Source organism: Vulpes lagopus, chromosome 5 (genome assembly GCF_018345385.1).
Source record: "Vulpes lagopus strain Blue_001 chromosome 5, ASM1834538v1, whole genome shotgun sequence".
NCBI lineage: Eukaryota > Metazoa > Chordata > Mammalia > Carnivora > Canidae > Vulpes > Vulpes lagopus.
In genome coordinates this window covers 51,323,453-51,341,880 of record NC_054828.1, presented here as the reverse complement: position 1 = coordinate 51,341,880, position 18,428 = coordinate 51,323,453, and the positions used below count along the sequence as shown (strand labels likewise).

The following is an 18,428-nucleotide window of genomic DNA, read 5'->3' as shown; positions in this document are numbered from 1 at the left end:
TTGACTTCTTTGTAATGTTGGAACTTCTTGGAGACTCTTGGAGTTCTTTCCTTTTTTGGCTTCTGTGACATTTTCTGCTAGTTGCTGTTCTCCATCTCTGACCATTTTTAATCTTAGTTCCTAGCTTCTCATCTGGGTTTGGTCCAAGGCTCTCTTAAATATTGATTGCATCACTTTTCCATTTAAAATCCTGTATATTATGGTATTAACATAGCCTTCGCATAGCCCATGGACTCTGTAGCTTCTACCTGTTTACTTCCGCTTCTTTACCCATGTTCTTGCTTTTTCTCTATATTCTAGCAACGTGGTCTTGTTAGCATTTTATTCCGTATCGGATGCTAGATTTCTTCTGCCGTCTGTTTAATCTATCATCTGAGCCTTTTGCATAGGCTATGTTTGGAATGGTTCAGAAGTCCCTCAAATAAGTAATGGAGTCTCCTACCCCCGTGCCAGGTCAGACCGTGTTCCTGTGTTTTGCCAGCTGCCAGCGTAGACCCCTCCATATTACAGGAGCTTAATAAACATTTGTTGAATGAGTGAATTGAGTGAATACATATACTCTTTGTTTATTTTCATCGTTTCCTGTGTACTGATGATTCGTATTTTCAGCCTGCATCATTCTTTTCTGCTCCAGTCTGTGGATCTGACCCCTTACAGGATATTTATCTAAATGAGGGTGTCTATAAGTCCCCTCAACTCCTCAGAACTAAAACCACATTCATTATTGTATTCCAATGCATGTTTCAATTACTCCCTAATTTTTCTTCCTAGAAACAGTATCTATTCATTCACTCCTATCTGGAAACCTGGTATGCCTTTTTCTCCCCTTTACTACTATTTAAGTCTTTTTTTAAATTCTTTTTTTAACTTATTTATTCATGAGAGATACAGAGAGAGAGGCAGGGAGACACAGGCAGAGGGAGAAGCAGGCTCCCTGCAGGGAGCCAGATGTGGGACTTGATCCCAGGACTTCAGGATCACTCCCTGAGCTGAAGGCAGATGCTCAACTGCTGAGCCACCCAGGTGCCCCCCTACTATTTAAGTCTTAAGCAATCAATCATCAGTTACATCCTGTCCTAAGACAGTGCAATGTAGGAATATGTGGCCTGACCTGGTGTAGGGGTGGGAGGCTCAGTCACTTACCTGAGGGACTTCTGAGGAATTCCAATTTGGTTCATGTTACTACTGATAAAGAGGAAAGTATATTTATAATGTTCTCAGCATATTAATGCTTTGTGCTGTTAGGTAGTAGCAACTGAATCCAAAACACATTAGCAACTAAAAGTAGCAAGAATAATAGCATTTTATACTATCCATGTAGCCCACATTCTTTCTCTTAACTCAGTTTGGCCATTTACCTATATTGGAAGAATTTATTGCATAATTCCCTCAGATATTTGTGCATTTTTCTCGTGTTTCTATAATTTAGTTTCAGATATCCCTTTTTCTTTTACTCTCGTATACCTTTTAAAAGTCCCATACTTACTTGTTAGCTAACACATCTTTACCTATGCTTAATTAGGATTTTTGTTGGTTTTGTTAGTACTCTAATTGCCTAAGTTTTGAGTGTCTGCTTCCAACTCTGTTTTCCTTAAGCCATGTTATTTTTTTTTAAGTAAGCTTTATGCCCATTGTGAGGCTTGAACTCATGACTCCGAGATCAAGGAGATCAAGAATTGTATGCTCTACAGACTGAGCCAGCCAGGGGTCCCAAGCCATGCTATTTTTAATATGTAGTTTTAAGAGCATGTTTTTTTTTCAGGAATATAAGTATCATGTTATAAATCCCACAAATGAATCGGCTTCTTTATCCCTATTGCCACTGGCATTGTTGGAATTTCATTTAGATCTTACGGGGACTATTTCGATAGCCTACTTAACGCTTTGCTCTTTTTGCCTCCAGTTTCTTCTTCATTCTGTCTTTCATATTGCCACTAGAGTTTTTCTTCTGAAAAGGAAATCCAGTGTCACTGCCTTATTTAAAAGTTAGTGCTATATATCTTCTTATATTAAAAATTTTAATTCCTTTGTATAACACTCGTGTTCTGATCCTTATTTCTGGCCATCCTTGTGTTTAACCAAGTCAGACTACTTGGTTCTCAAGTGCCTCCTCTTTTTTCTTTTCTTCTTCTTCTTTTTTTAATGTGTAAATGCTTTTGTATGTACTCTTTCTTCCATCTGCACCGTCATCCTCCTTTGTCCCACAAACGTTAAGATCCTATTCTAGTGGCATTCTATGAAAACTTTCCCAACTCCCTCCAGCAATTAATGGTCATTCATAGATAGTTTTCATGATAGTACATACCATATTTCATTGTGTTTAGTTGCCTCCCCTTACCTGTGGGATCCTCTAAAGTAAGGGATGCATTTTTACTCATTTTTGTAAAGCTAGTTCCCATTGTAATATCTCTCATGGAATATGAATGTAAATAATGGATAGGTATAAGTAGACATTTTTTTTCTGCTGGCTTGGGAAGCCAGCAAAATGCAACTAGGTTAGTTATATTTATCGTCTAGGGCTAGGGAGGTCTTTGAAAGTCTTATGAATAAACAATTACAAAGCTCAAGTGCATTAGCACAATGGGAAAGCTATTGGAAAGCAAAGTATTGATTCTAAAAGTTAAAGGATTTCTCTTATGCTTGGAGATACTTTTATGTATCTGAGTAAATTATCAGTTGCATGTGAGAATGTTATTCATTAAGGAGTAAGTAGACTTTTTCATAAATAAAGGAGACTCAATTTATAAATAACATTTTTATTTACTTAGGCTGATCTAACATAACGTTTTTGTACTAGATATATTCTAGAACAGCTGATAAAGTGAAACTGTTACTCTAAATCTTTGATTTCTGGGATCCCTGGGTGGCGCAGCGGTTTGGCGCCTGCCTTTGGCCCAGGGCGCGATCCTGGAGACCCGGGATCGAATCCCACGTCGGGCTCCCAGTGCATGGAGCCTGCTTCTCCCTCCGCCTGTGTCTCTGCCTCTCTCTCTCTCTGTGACTATCATAAATTAAAAAAAAAAAAAATTAATAAAAAAAAAAAATCTTTGATTTCTTAATTTACCAAACACTTATGTTTGCCTACTACAGCTATAAAACTTAGCGTTACAAAGATGAAAGAAAAAAAGACATAGCTCCCAAAGACTTCACAGCAGACTGAGTCAAGCATGTGGAAGAAAATATTGTAATACAATATAGTGTATATGTACATATACGTGTATATATAAAATTAGAATACAGTATATATGCTCTCTCTCTCTCTCTCTCTTTATATATATATATACAAACACATACACGTGAATATGTTTCAGTAGAGCTATTATAAGGTGCTAAATTTCTTCTGATCACTCTGCTTGCCTAGTTTGAACTTGACATGTAGCGGCTGTTTGGACATCCTATTACTCGTTTGGGTCACACTTGACTCATAGACCGTGTCAAACAATTAAATGCTGAGAGAATGCTATAATTTTATTTATTTTAGAGAGTGCATGAGGAGTAGTGGAGGGGGAGAAGAGTACAGAGAATCTTAAGCAGGCTCCATACCTGGTGCAGAACCCGATGCGGGGCTGGATTTCACAATCCTGAGATCATGACCTGAGCTGAAACCAAGAGTTGGATGCTTAACCAGCTGAGCCACTCAGGTGCCCTGCTGTTTAAATTTTTAAAAATTAATGTAGTAAAAACTAGTATTTGTATTTTTGGAAGATCTGAGTTTCATAATCATTTCATGCTTCTGTGATTTCTGTGTAGCTTTCTATCCAGTAATTTTTAACAAAGTAGCACATGTATCTGAGTGTTGGGCTATAAGTAACAGAATACCCACCCAACTAAATGTGGCCTAAATAATAAGGAATGTATTATTTCACAAACTGAGAAGCCTAGAATCAGAGAGTTACAGGGTGGTTCAGCAGTTGACCTAGTTTCATCAGGGGCATAGATCCACTTTACATTAAAGCTCCACTTGTCTGAAGAGGGCCACTGCAATTTTAGACACCAACATCTGCCTGCAGAGAAGCGGGGAGCACTTCCTCAAGTGTCTCTTTTTATTAGATTGCAAGTCTCATTACAGATTTTTTCTTAAGGTCCATTGTATTTTCTGTATTTCTTGCACACCAGAAAAAGAGCACAAATTTCTCACTCTGGCAGTTAAGTGCATCCTCCTCTCCCACTTGCCCTCTGTTGATTGAGAAATAATTGTCATAACATCAGTGTAAGTTTAAGGCTTACAGTGTGATGTTTGATTCATGTATGTTATGAAATGAATGACACAATAGGTTCATTTAACATCCATCATCTCCTATAGATACAGTAAAAAGAGAAGAAAAATAATTTTTTTCTCCTTGTGATGAGAACTCTTAACAGTTTTCATATATATCAAATAGCAGCATTAGCTCTGGTCATCATTATATCTCTAATACGTATTTCTCTTGTTACTGGAAGTTTGTACTTTCTGACCACCTTCCTTCAAGGCAGCTCTTAGAAATTGTCCCTAGGTTACCTTCTATCACCAGAGCCTAGGCCTTATGTAGTAAAAACAACTTCAGTATTTTATTTGGTATTCTGAACAAAAGTCGGTGAAAATGATGTGATTGTAGGTAATGAAAATTAGGTTTTTTTTTTTTTTTTTTAAAGATTTTTATTACTCATCAGAGGCACACACAGAGAGGGAGGGACATAATCAGAGAGAGAAGCAGGCTCCCTGCAGGGAGCCTGATGCAGAGACTCAATCCCAGGACCCCAGCAGGGCAGACACTCAACCACTGAGCCACCCAGATGCCTCTGGGATAAAATTTTTGTAAATCACAGGTTCTATAAGAAACTTCAGTCCAGAATGTTTAAAGAATTCCTACAATTCAGCAATAAAAAAACAACCAATGAAAAAATGAGCAAAAGATCTGAGCAGACATTTTTCCAGAGAAGGTCAACAATTGTCCATAAACATATGAAAAGATGCTCCGTATCATTAGGGAAGTGCAAATCAAAACCACAAAGAGCTACCACTTCATACCCACTAGCATGGCTATAACCAAAAAGACCAGATAAGTGTTGGTGAAGATATGGAGAAATCAGAATCTTCTGAACATTGCTTGTGGCGATGTAAATATTGTAGCTGCTTTAGAAAACAGTTCTTCAGCATGTTAAACATAGAGTTGCTATATAACTTGAGTTACAGAACCTATATAACCATTTCTAGTGTATACCTGTAAGAAATGAAATGAAAGACTTGTACATGAATGTTTATGCAGTATTATTTATAATAGCCAAAAAAGAGGGGACGCCTGGGTGGCTCAGCGGTTGTGTCCCAGAGTCCCAGGATCAAGTCCCACATTGGGCTCCCTGCAGGGAGCCTGCTTCTCCCTCTGCCTGTGTCTCTGCCTCTCTCTCTATCGCTGTCCCTCTCTCTGTCTCTTACGAATAAATAAATAAAGTATTAAAAAAAAATAAAGAGGAAACAGTCCAAATGTGCACAGATTAAATAAAATGTATATACATACAACAAAATATTATATGGCATTAAAACAGAAGTATTGATTCTTGCTGTACTATGTGGATGACCCTTGAAAATATTCTAGGTAAAAGAAGCTCTGGTTACTGAGGAACACATACTGTATGGTTGTATTTTATATGATATTCAGAATAGATAAATATGAAGAAACAGAAAGTAGAATGGTGAGATGAGTGAGGGAGATGAGGAATGCCTCAGTGGATATGGGCTTGCTTTTTGGTGTGAGGAATTTGATTCTGGTAATGGCTGCACAACTGTAAATGTACTAAAAACCATCCACTTCAGATGGATGAATTGTATAGGTTGTGAATTACATTTCAATAAAGCTATTATTTTAAAAACCAAACCCTTACAAAGCTATAGTAATCAAAGTAATATGGTATTGGCATAAAAACACATAAACCAGTGGAATAGAATAGAAAGCCCAGAAATAAACCTGCACATATGAGGTCAATTTATGACAGAGGGTGGGGAGAGGATGGCCTCTTCAGTAAATGATGTTCAGAAAACTAGACAGACATATGCAAAAGGATGAGGCTGGACCGCTATCTTACACCAGATATAAAATCAACTCAAAATAGATTAAAGACTTGAACATTAGACCTAACGCCATAAAATTAGAAGAAAATTGAGGCAGTAGTTCTTTGACATCATCTGTCTTGATGGTTTTTTGGATTAAACACCAAAAGCAAAGGCAAGAAAGGAAAAATAAACCATTGGTATTACATCAAAATAAAAAGCACAGCAAAGGAAAGTCAACAAAATGAAAAGGAAACCTACTGAATGGGAAAAATATAAATCCTGTATCTGATAAGGGGTTATTGTCTGCAATATATAAAGAGCTCTACAGCTCAATAGCAAAATGACAGTCCAGTTTTATAAAAAGAGGATCTGTATAGACATTTTTCCAAAGAAGACATACAGATGGCTAACAGGTAGATGAAAAGATCCTTAGCATCACTGATCATCCCGAAAATGCAAATTAAAACCATAGTTAGATATCACCTCCCGCCTGTTAGAATGGCTGTTATCAAAAAGTCAAATGACAAGTACTGGCAAGGATGTGGAGAAAAGGGATCCCTTGTGCACTCTTGGTGGGAATATAAATTGGTGCAGCCACTATAGAAAACAGTATGAAGTTTCTTGAAAAAATTAGAAATAGAATTGCTATATGATCCAGGAATTCCACTTCTGGAATTTGAAGGAAATTCAAACACTAAAAGATGTTTGCACTGTCCTGTTCATCGTAGCTTTATTTACAATAGGCAAGACATGGAAGCAAACTAAGTGTCCATCAGTGGATGGATATGAATGAAGAAAATACAGTGTGTATATATGTCATGGGATATTAGTCATAAAAAAGAAGGAAATCTTGCTATTTGCAGCAACGGGGTTAGATCTTCAGGGCATTATGCTAAGTGAAATAAGAGAGAAGGACAAATACTGTATCTCACTTCTGGAATATTAACAAAAAAACCCCAAAACTGAATTTAATAGATACAGAGAATAGATTGGTAGTTGCCAGAGGCAGGAGATGGGTGGGTGAAATGGGTGAAGGTGGTCAAGAGATACAAACTTAGTAATAAAGGAACTCATGAAATAATACAGCATGGTGACTTACAGTTAATGCTATATTATTTGAAAGTTGTTAAGAATAGACGTTAAAAGTTGTCATCACAAGAAAAAAAATTATGATTGTTGTGGTTACTGACGTTAATATTAATAAGATCTACTGTAATCCCAGGGTCCTGGGATCAAGCCCTGTGTCTGGCTTCCTCCTCAGCTCAGAGTCTGCTTCTCCCTCTCCCTCTGTCTCTCCGCCTGCTTGTGCTTTCTCTGTCAAATAAATAAATTCTTTTTAAAAATTGTCTTAATTTGATGAAAATAATGTCATTGTTAGAAGTAAAGTTTTTGTTTTTGCCAACCCAGACTTTCAGAAAGATCTCTGCTTTGATAAAGCTTTTGTCGGGCAGCCCAGGTAGCTCAGCAGTTTAGTGCCTGCCTTCAGCCCAGGGCGTGATCCTGGAGATCTCCGATCGAGTCCCACGTCAGGCTCCCTACATGGAGCCTGCTTCTCCCTCTGCCTGTGTCTCTGCCTCTCTCTCTTTGTCTCTCATGAATAAATAAATAAAATAAAATAAAATAAAATATTTTAAAAAATAAAATAAAGCTTTTGTCATGTGTCTGTTGCTACTTGAGAGGTGTCTTACAGCTTTTGGGAATGAGATCTTATTCTTAAATCCTTCCTTTTATTAATTGCTTACAGTGTATCCAACACTTTGTAAGGAATTTTTAACTTTTTGGACATACACTCAGTCTCAGTCCTGGAAAAATTCTGGTTTGGCATAAAGAGGAAGGTTAATTGGCGAATGGACTATGTTTACAATTTATATAACAGTTGTTTAGAAATTAATACATTTTTTCAAAGAAATTACAAAAGGGGATTTACTTTACAAATATAAAAAAAGCATATTTTGGTGATAACTTAAAAATATTAGTAAGTATTTTGTATGTCTCATAGAATAACTGTAGTGAATAAAACCAGAAGAATACAACCACTGAAGTTTGTGGGATGTGGGTAAAGCACTGCTGAGAAGGAAACTTAAAGTACTAAATGCAACTATATTTTAGAAAAAAGTGTAGATAATCTTGAGCTCCCATCTCAAAAACCTGAAGAAGAAAAATTAAAAAGAGAAGCACAATCTACCCAAAGCAAAGAAGCAGGGGATCCCTGGGTGGCTCAGCGGTCTATCGCCTGCCTTCGGCCCAGGGCATGATCCTGGAGACCAGGGATCGAGTCCCGCATCGGGCTCCCTGCATGGGGCCTGCTTCTCCCTCTGCCTGTCTCTCTCTCTCTTTCTCTCTCTCTCATGAATAAATAAAAATCTTTAAAGAAAAAAAAAAGCAAATAGAGATAACAAATCAGTGGAATTGAAGACAAAAACCAGAAAATCAGTGAAGAGCCGGTTCTAAAGACATAATTTTGACAACTGTGATGTAATGGACTAGTTTCTTGAAAAATACAAACTACCACCCTTCACCCAATATGTAATAGATAATTTGAATAGTCTCTATTACCTTGATACCCCCCTGGAAAATAATGCAAAAACTGTCAATTTTCCCACATCAGTGTATATCCAAAAATTTTAAGGAAATTAAGCACTATGGGGAAAAAAGTTGGAATACTATTACCGAGTATTATTATTTATACTAATAACTAGTATTAGATATTGCACTGTCCTGTCACTGATGAAATGCACAGCTGTTTCACTATTTGAAACTCAGTATAAAAATCATGTGATCACATAATTTGATGGAAAAGACATTTAATAAAATTCAGGACCAATTCATAGTTTCTTAAAAAAAAAAAAGATAAAAATAGATATGTAGGGGGAACTAACTCAGTTGGATAGAGACTGTACAAATCTGTAGGTGCCATTATACTTAATGGCAAAGACCAAGTGCTTTTCCTATCAGATCAGTAACAAATACCTGCTCTTAAACGGCTCTTTAAACCTAGTGGTGAAAGTTTTACCCAGTGGAATAAGGCAAGAAAAAAAATAAAGATTGTAAAAGAAGAAAAACTCCCTATTTGCAGATGATATGATTGTCTACATAGAAAATTGTGGGAAATCTACAAGAGCCAAAAACTAGAATAAATCCTCAAGATCGAAGGAGACAAGATAAAAATACAAAAACCGAGTTTGATCTTGGGTAGAAAAGAAGAGTAGGATTGGTTAGGTTAGATATTATTTAAAAGATAAATTTTAAACGGTGAGATTGAGTAATAGACACTGCTATTTCAGGTCCTATCAGGCAGTAGGATCTTTATATTTTTATGCAGTAGGAGCTTTAAGCTAGTTAACGTATTATGTACCTTCAAACATTTGCTAGGTAAAGGTACAGAGTATAGTTTTGACAGCATTTATCAGGCTAGAAAACTTCGGGGTTTTGTTTTCCTCCTGAAATAATTTGACAGGTACAGATGTTACTTCTTCTGGAAAACTCGTCACTGTTTGACAGTGGTATTCTGTGTTAACATTTTTCCCGCATGATGACATCATAACTAATTTTTATAGAGTGTCCACAGTATCCCTGGTACCAGATTTGTTGCCATAACCAAGGTCATGTTTGATTTGTATTGCTAACAATTTCTGCTTCTGAGATTTACTGCCTTAAAAAAATAAGTTTCATTTGAGCCTCTGTATGAGAGGGCGAGAGCGCATGAGTGAGGGGCAGGGGGAGAGGAAGAAGAAGACTCCCCGCTGCGCTGGGAGCCCGATGTGGGGTCCGGTCCCAGGGCGCTGTGAGCATGGCCTGAGCTGAAGGCGGGAAGGCAGACGCCGAACTGACTGAGCCACCCAGGTGCCCCTGCCATTTCTTGTCTTGTGCCGATTGCTGTACTGCCCACAAAGGAACGGAATATAAGTGAAGCATCCTCTATTGGTAAACTTTGGTCTCCTGAGTTCACAGGATGCTGTAAAGGGCTTCTTGGTCTCCCCTGTGTTCTCCTTCCTCCCTTCACTATCCTCCTCTAGCATCTTTGCTGTCGTCAGAAACGGTACAGCTGGAAGGACCCTTTGAACTCATCTAGTCAAACTTTCTTACTTCCTTTATGGAGAAGTCCATGTCTACAGGGAGGGATACTTGTGAACTCCCTTGATAGGGAGGGAGACTTGGCCTTGGAATCTGCTGGTATCAGTGATTTTTATCTCTTGCTTCTATCCTTTGATCTGTTCATTTCTTTGCCCCCAGTTTATCCATCCGCAGTTTCACACATTGTTTTGTACTTTTTTTTTTTTTTTTTAAGATTTTATTAATTCATGAAAGACACAGGCAGAGACCGAGGCAGAGGGAGTAGCAGGCTCCCTGCAGGGAGCCCAATGCAGGACTCGATCCCGGGACCCCGGGGTCATTACCTGAGCTGAAGGCAGACGCTCAACCACTGAACCATCCAGGTGCCCCTTGCTTTGTACTCCTGAGAGCAAAGGGTGGATGTCTGTTCTAGAACAAGTATTAAGATGGTCAGTCATTTTACCCAAGAAATTAATAGATTTCTTTATAATAATTCCCATAACTGTGGGAAGTTGGCAAACTCTGTCTTTAAGCAGATGAAGACATTTGGATTCTTTTTCTTCAAGTCCACATTATTTAGTATTTTAAAAACTTACCATATGATTACCAGTTTTGATTGGAGGAATAGGAATATAATTTCTAAAGAAATTTTCTGGCAAAGAAATGAAGAAAGTATTTTTGGATCTCTTTCATCTCACTTTGTTTAGAGTTACTTTGATCCTGAAATGTCTTGATGTGAGAGAATAAAAATAAATTTTGTAGATGCATACGGTAAAGTTTAGACGATTTTCAAAGGGCCTGCTGTCAGAATATGTGGACCCTTGTCTTCAGTAGACTTGAAGAGGGGACAGCGTGGCCTTACTGGGCTATAGGCTCCTCTGCTTGCTTATTTAACGTGTCTGGACATCCATATGCTTAATAGATAACTCATGACAGGTGAGCATTAAGGAAAGCAGAAACCCAAAGTTCCTTAGTAAATGAACTTTTAAGAACTTAGAGAATCTCCTAAGATGCCCTGAATCTAACCATGTTCTGTAACACATTGGTGCGTAACAAGCCACTTAAACGAGGTTCCTGAAGGCTATCTGGATTTTTATGTGCACCGATAGAATACTTCTTGCATGGATTTAGGACAGTGTTAAATCCGGCAAGGGGTTGCAAAAGATAATAAAACCGTTGCTGCCCTCATGGAATTTAATATCTGAGAAGGGGACTAAGTAAAGGATCAAGATTACTTAAGTTTCTGGTTCCTTATGATACTGTAAGATTAATCTAAAAATATGTAATTTGCTACCTTGAAATGAGTCTGTAAGTTACAAAAACAAAAATCCATATACTTGATATGTGAATAGTAGTATGATAGGAAACGTTATTTTAAAGAAAGTGATGAGAAACTTATATTTTTTATTTGAAATGTTTTTTCTTAACTAGAGACTTAAATCTATGAGTCCTAAAGTAATTCCATTATATCTGAGACTCCTATTGAGTTTTTAAAAAATAAGCTTTAGGGGCACCTGGGAGGCTCAGTCGGTTGAGCATCCAACTCCTGGTTTTGGCTTAGGTCGTGAGCTCATGGGCTGTAAGGTCAAGGAGCCCTGTGTGGGGCTCCACATGCTTGCTCCAGCTCTGTCTCCCTCCCCTTCCCCACCACCCCTCTCCCTGCTGTGCACGCACACATGTGGATGCTTTCTCTCAAATTTTTTTAAAAAATCAGCTTTATTGAGGTATAACTTACATATAACAAATTTTAAGTGTATTGTTAATGTCATGACAGTTTTGTAAGCACCACCACAATCAAGATGTGTAAACATTTCTGTCACCTTTAAATGTTACCAGTACCCCTTTTCACTGACCCTCTTAACCTCTGGCAACCCCTGATCTTTTGGTAACTGTAGTTTGCCTTTTTTAAAAGTACTTATAGACAGGGATCCCTGGGTGGCTCAGGGGTTGAGCGCCTGCCTTCAGCCCAGGGTGTGGGCCTGGGTGTGACCCCGGGGTCCTGGGGTTGAGTCCCGCGTGGGGCTCCCTGCATGGAGCCTGCTTCTCCCTCTGTCTGTGTCTGTCTGTCTCTCCTTCCCTCTTCCCCTCCCCGTGTCTCTCACGAATAAATAAAGTCTTTAAACAAAAATAAATAAATAAAAGTACTTACAAACGGAATCATGCAGCAGGTAACCTTTTGTATCCAGCTTCTTTCACTGACTGCTTTTGAGACCGATTTATGTTGTGTGTATCGGGTGTCTTCCCTCTTCCTCAGTAGTACTCCAGTGTCCAGATACACCAGTTGACCCATTTGATGGTTGACGGACACTTAGGTTGTTTCCTCCTTGGGCTGTTAACAAAGCTTCTGTGGACTTACATGTACAGATCTTTGCATGGGCATGTTTTCATTTTTGAGTGTCATGTTAAACTCGCTGATGGGAATCCATCAGACTGTTCTTCAAAATGGCTTTGTCATTTGGGGTTCCCACCAGCAATGTATAAAAATTTCATTTGCTCCGTATCTTCACCCACACACATTATGTCAACATTTTTACCTCTGGCCACATATACCGTGTGTCTGGGTGTTGACCTCTGTTGCTGTGTTACAAATGACCGTTAACTTAGGGGCTTGAAACAGGGCCTAGTGACAGTGTCATAGTTGTGTAAGTCAGAAGTTCTCTGCAGGGACTCAAGGCTGCAGCTCAGGTGTGGGTCAGAGTGAGCTCTAGTCTGGAGGGTTTGGGGAGGATTCTGTTCTGAGCTCGTTTAGGTTGTTGGGGGAATTCAGTGTCTAGCTGTGGCACGATCGCGGTCTCCGTTCCCTGGTTCACTGTGCGCTGGAGGCCTCTCGCCCTTAGAAGCTGCCTGCGTGCAGTGGCCTGTTCGGTGGCGTGTGGTACGCTCCCTCGTCCTGAATTCTCTGGGTTTGAATCTCCGATGTCCACCCTTTGCTTCTAAAAGGCTCTTATGATTAGAGCAGACCCACCTGAATAATCGTACCAAGGTCAGCGGGTGTGGCACCTTAATTACATGTACACAGTCCCTTTGAGCCAGTCCCTAGGCCTTAGTATTTGAGTAACCGGGAAGAGCCGTTTGCACACCTAGGCCTGGGAGTGTCGCGGGGGTGGGGGTGGGGGGCATCTGAGAACCCTGCCTAGCACGTAACCGTCTGCGCTGCATCTTCAGGAGCATTTGGTATGTCAGTTTCTAAATTCCGGGCGTATATATACTAGTTGCAAATATTTCATCTAATTTTAATTTGCATTCCGCTAATGTCTAATGATGTGAAACATCTTTTCATCTTATTTGCTGTCTTTATCTTTTATAAAATACCTACTCGTGTTTTGTCTTTTCCTTTTTAAAATACCCATATCCATTTGTTTTAGCATTATTTGTTGCAAAGGTTTTTTTCCCCATTGAATTAACCTGGACACCTTTGTCAAAAACACTTGTGTGTGTGTTTTCCATTTTATTCTTTTTTTTTAATTTTTTTTTTTTTTTAAATTTATCTACGATAGTCACACAAAGAGAGAGAGAGAGAGGCAGAGACACAGGCAGAGGGAGAAGCAGGCTCCATGCACTGGGAGCCTGACGTGGGATTTGATCCCGGGTCTCCAGGATCACGCCCTGGGCCAAAGGCAGGCGCCAAACCGCTGTGCCACCCAGAGATCCCCCATTTTATTCTGTTCCATTGATCTTTATGTGTGGTCTTACACCAATACTCTATTAGTGACTAGCCTTACTCTTAAAGTCAGATAGTGTAACTCCTTCGACATTGTTCCTTTTACAGATTGACTACGTAGGTCTATATGGAAATGTATTTGATTTTTGTATACACCTTGATTTGGGTGACTTTGCTTCATTTTTTAGTTGTGATAGTCTTTTGTAGTTTGTCTGGTATTTAGATACATACACAATCATGTTATCTGCAAGTAGAGGCAGTTTAACTTCCTCTTTCCAGTCTGTATGCCTTTTATTTCTTCTTTTCTTCTTGCTTGCCTTACCGCACTGCTGCAGATAGCTTTATCTTGTTCCTGATCTTAGGGAGAAGGCATTTAGTCTTTCACCATTAAGTATGATATCAGCTGTAGGCTTTTTGTAGATAGACTTCATAGATTGAGGGAGATCCTTAGCTTGCTGGATTGTGGTTCTTATTCTATCATGAATGGATATTGAAATTTGTCAGATGCTTTTATTGTATCTGTTGAGGTGATCATATGGTATTTTTTCTTTTTTTAGTCCATTACTGTAGCGAATCACATTGATTTGGAATATTAAACCAAACTTGCAATGCTGGGATATTCCTCAGTTGGTCATGAGGAAACAATTTTATGTTTTAAAATGTTTTTCTCGATTTTGCTCAGATATTGTTAAGGATTTTGTGTCGGTTGTCATGAAGAAGTGGGAGAGTATAGTTTTCTTTTTTGTAATGTTTCTGTCTGATTTTGGTACGAAGGTATACTGGCCTCATTAAATGAGTTAAGGCGGCATGTTTTTTACTTCGAATATATGATCAAATTGACTGGTGAAGCCAGCCAGGTCTGTAGTCTTCTTTATAAGAAAGTTTTTAACTCAAATTCAGTGTATTTTAATAGCTGTAGAGTTATTCGGCTTCTCTTTTTTTATCTTGAGTCAGTTTTGTCATATTCTGTCTTTCAAGAAACTTGTCCATCGAAGTTGTAAAAATCTGTTTTCATAACATTGTTTAGAAAATTCCTTTATTATTATTTTAATGTCTCTAGGGTTTGTATTGATTTGACTGAGGGGGTTTACTTATTGACCTTTTCCAAAAAATGGGTTTTTGTCTTTATTGATTTTTCTTGTTTGTCCACTTCTATTTTATTTCTCTTTTTTTTTTTTCTTTGTGATTTCTCTTGCTTTAAGTTTAACTTACTCTTTTTCTAGTTTTTTGTTTTTTACGATTTATTTATTTATTTATGACAGACGCAGAGAGAGGCAGAGGGAGAAGCAGGCTCCCTCTGGGGAGCCCGAAGTGGGACTCGATCCCAGGACCCTGGGATCATGACCTGAGCCAAAGGCAGAGGCTCAGCAACTGAGCCACTCAGGCATCCCTCCTTTTGGATTTTCATGGGTTTTTATGGAAAGGCTTCATTACATAAGCATGACTGATTAAATCATTGGCATTTGGTGATTAATTCATCCACTAAACCCTCCTCCCCTAAAGGAGGGTAGTGGAGCTAAAGTTCCAACCCTCTAATCACATAGCTGATTCTCCTGCAACCAGCCCCTATCTTTAGGTTCTTTCTCAGCATCACCCCTTAACATCAGAAAAGACACCTTTAAAAAAAAAAAAAAAAAAGAAAAGACACCTTTTTATATAGTTCTCATTTAAGAAATTCCAAGAGTTTTAGGATCTTTGTGCTAGAAACAGAGGAAGACCAAATATAATTCTTATTATAAATCACAATATATTTAGGATTGTTAACATCCTCCTATTGAATCCACTCTTTTAACATTATGAAATAGCCCTCTTTATCCCTGGTAATATTACTTGTTCTGAATTGTACGTTATCTAGTATTACTAGCCACTGTATCTTTCTTTGGATTAATATCTGTGTGGTATATCTTTCTTTTTAGTTTTAACCTAGCTCTAACCTCTGTTTAAAGTAGGCTTCTTGGGACATCTGGGTGGCTCAGCAGTTGAGCGGCTGCCTTCAGCCCTGGGTGTGTGTGGTCCTGGAGTCCCCGGGACCAAGTCCTGCATCGGGCTCCCTGCAGGGAGCCTGCTTCTGCCTCTGCCTGTGTCTCTGCCTCTCCCTCTGTGTGTCTTTCCTGGATAGATAAATAAAATCTTTAAAAAAAAAAAAAGTAGACTTCTTCTAGATGACATACAATTGCATCTTTTTTTGTTTGTTTAAGATTTATTTAGACAGAAGACTTCCTGTGTGCTTGCGTGAGCAGGGAGTATGGGCAGAGGGAGAGACAGAGAAGCGGGTTCCCCACTGAGCAGGGATCCAGACATGGGGCTCCCTCCCAGGACTCCGATCATGACCTGAGCCAAAATCAAGAGTTGGATAGTTAACCAGCTAAGCCACCCATGCGCCCTACAGTCGCATCTTATTAATTGTAGCTTTAGAATGATTAACATTGTATTATTTTCAGAATGTTTAGATTTAAATCTGCTATCCTGCTATTTTACTTCCTATTTTTTCCACATTTTTTGTTTCTTTTTTCCTATTTATCTGCCTCCTCTGGGTTGAGTATTCTTCATGATACCATTTTATTCATCATTTTATTAGAAATGGTTGCTCTAGGGTTTAAAATACACATCTTTAACATCATGCTGTACTTTCAAATAACATTGGAATGTTTCCCTCATACTGTAAGATCTTGACAGCATACATCACTCTTCTGTCTCACATTGGTGCTGCTCTTGTCATAGATGTTACTTGTGCAGCACGTTATACACTCTAGAATGCATTGTTACTGTGTTTGTGTTAAGCAGTCAGTTATATTTTAAAGATGTTTAAAAATGAGAAAAAAAAAGCCACAATTGCCATTTCTGGCGATCTTCATTTCTTGGTCTAGGTCCACATTTCCATTTAATGTCATTTTTTTTTTTTTTTTTTTTTTGCCTGAAGAATTTTCTTGCAATATTTCTTATAGCGCATGCGTATTGGAGCTTAATTCTTTTAGTTTTTGTTTATCTGGGGGAAAGCATTTTGCTTTGAATCATATTTTTTTGAAAGATATTTTTGCTGGGCGCAAAATCAGACAGGTTGAGGTATGAGTTCTAAGTTTAGGAGACAGATGAGGCATTCACTCACTGTTAGTGGAAAAGCACTGAAGGGTTCACCTGGGCTGGTGCTTGCTGCTTGTGGATGCTGGCCAGCTGGGAATGATATAGATAAGGAGGGATGGCATCATTTATAAAGAATATATAAAGGCCAGTGAGTTGAAGAAACCTGGACCTGGTTTCAGAGTTCTCCCTGAATCTACCATAGAACCCTTTTTGCCTTCACTTCTTTTTTTTTTTTTTAAGTTTTATTTAAGTAATCTCTACATCCAGTGTGAGGCTTGAACTCATGACCCTGAGATCAAGAGTTGCATGTTCTACTGACTGAGCCAGCCAGTTAGCTGCTCCATGCCCTCACTTTTAAGACAATTACAGAATTAATCAATTAATTATTGTTAATAAAACCCAAACCAAAACAAACCAAACAAAAAAGACCAACCCAACTCAGAATGACAATCCAGAGTATCATTGTACTCTTTTGAGAGCCTCTCAAGAAACATACTTTTAATACAGTGTGGGGTTTTTTAAAAAATAGTTAAAAAAAATTTAGGCTTGAAATATGTGATGCAGTAAAAGATAGGAATCATGGTAAGAATCTTAAATAAGGGGTGGAATAAACAACTCTCTCTGTTCATTACTATCAAGTTTTCTTAACGGTTGCTATTTCTTCCATTTTTAACATATATTTGATGTTTAAAGTAATCTGAAATTCTGGAAAATTGTAGTTATCTGCTATAATTTTCAAGGGAAAGGCTAATTATTGGTAACAGAAGAATTAAAGATGCAAAATTACTGATAACCTTTTTTAGAGCTCAAACTTATAGCTAATGAACCGGACTAAAATATGTTTTTCAGGCTGTATTCAGTAACCTCTGAGGCTCTGCTAAGTATATTCATATGTTAATCCTATTGTACACATTGCTAGACAGGGTCAAGATTAGGTAAACGGAATGAACATAGGATGTGTGGTATTCTGATTTTATCACTGAATTTTTAAGAATTCAATTATTTAAGGATCTGTAGACTTTTTAAAAAAGTTTATTTATTTATTCATGAGACTCAGAGAGGGGCAGAGACACAGGCAGAGGGAGAAGCAGGCTCCCTGTGGGGAGCCCGGTGTGGGACTCGATCCCAGGACCCTGGAATCATGACCTGAGCCGAAGGCAGATACTCAACCGCTGAGCCACCTGGTGTCCCCGTAGACTTTTTTTTTCCCCAAGATTTTATTATTTATATTAGAGATGAGGACAAACAGACCCCACGCTGTGTGCAGAGCATGATGAGGCCTGGATCCCATGACACTGAGATCATGACCTGAGCTAAAATCAAGAGTTGGATGCTTAACCGACTGAGCCACCTCAGGTGCCCCTAAATTCTATAGACTTTTAAAAGATCTTCATGATTTTTACATCATGTGAGTCTGTTATACTGGGAGTTTTTAGTGTTTTAGAATTACTCCTGGTTTTATCACTAAGCAAATGATATGATCATTCACCAGGTACTTGACTGCCCTGGGCTCAGTTCAGTAAAATTCATTAAATGTAGACTCTGGGCCAGGTCTGTAGTTTTTTTTAGAGCTCTTTTTTCCTTCTATAAATTTAAATGGAATCC

The 18,428-nt window shown here is 38.4% G+C and overlaps 1 protein-coding gene across 1 annotated transcript in view; it reads left to right on the top strand.

Moving 5' to 3' along the window:
• Window positions 1-18,428, top strand: part of PPP3R1 (protein phosphatase 3 regulatory subunit B, alpha) — a 60,842-nt gene that overhangs the window by 10,717 nt on the left and 31,697 nt on the right. The gene's annotated exons all lie outside the window — the stretch shown is intronic.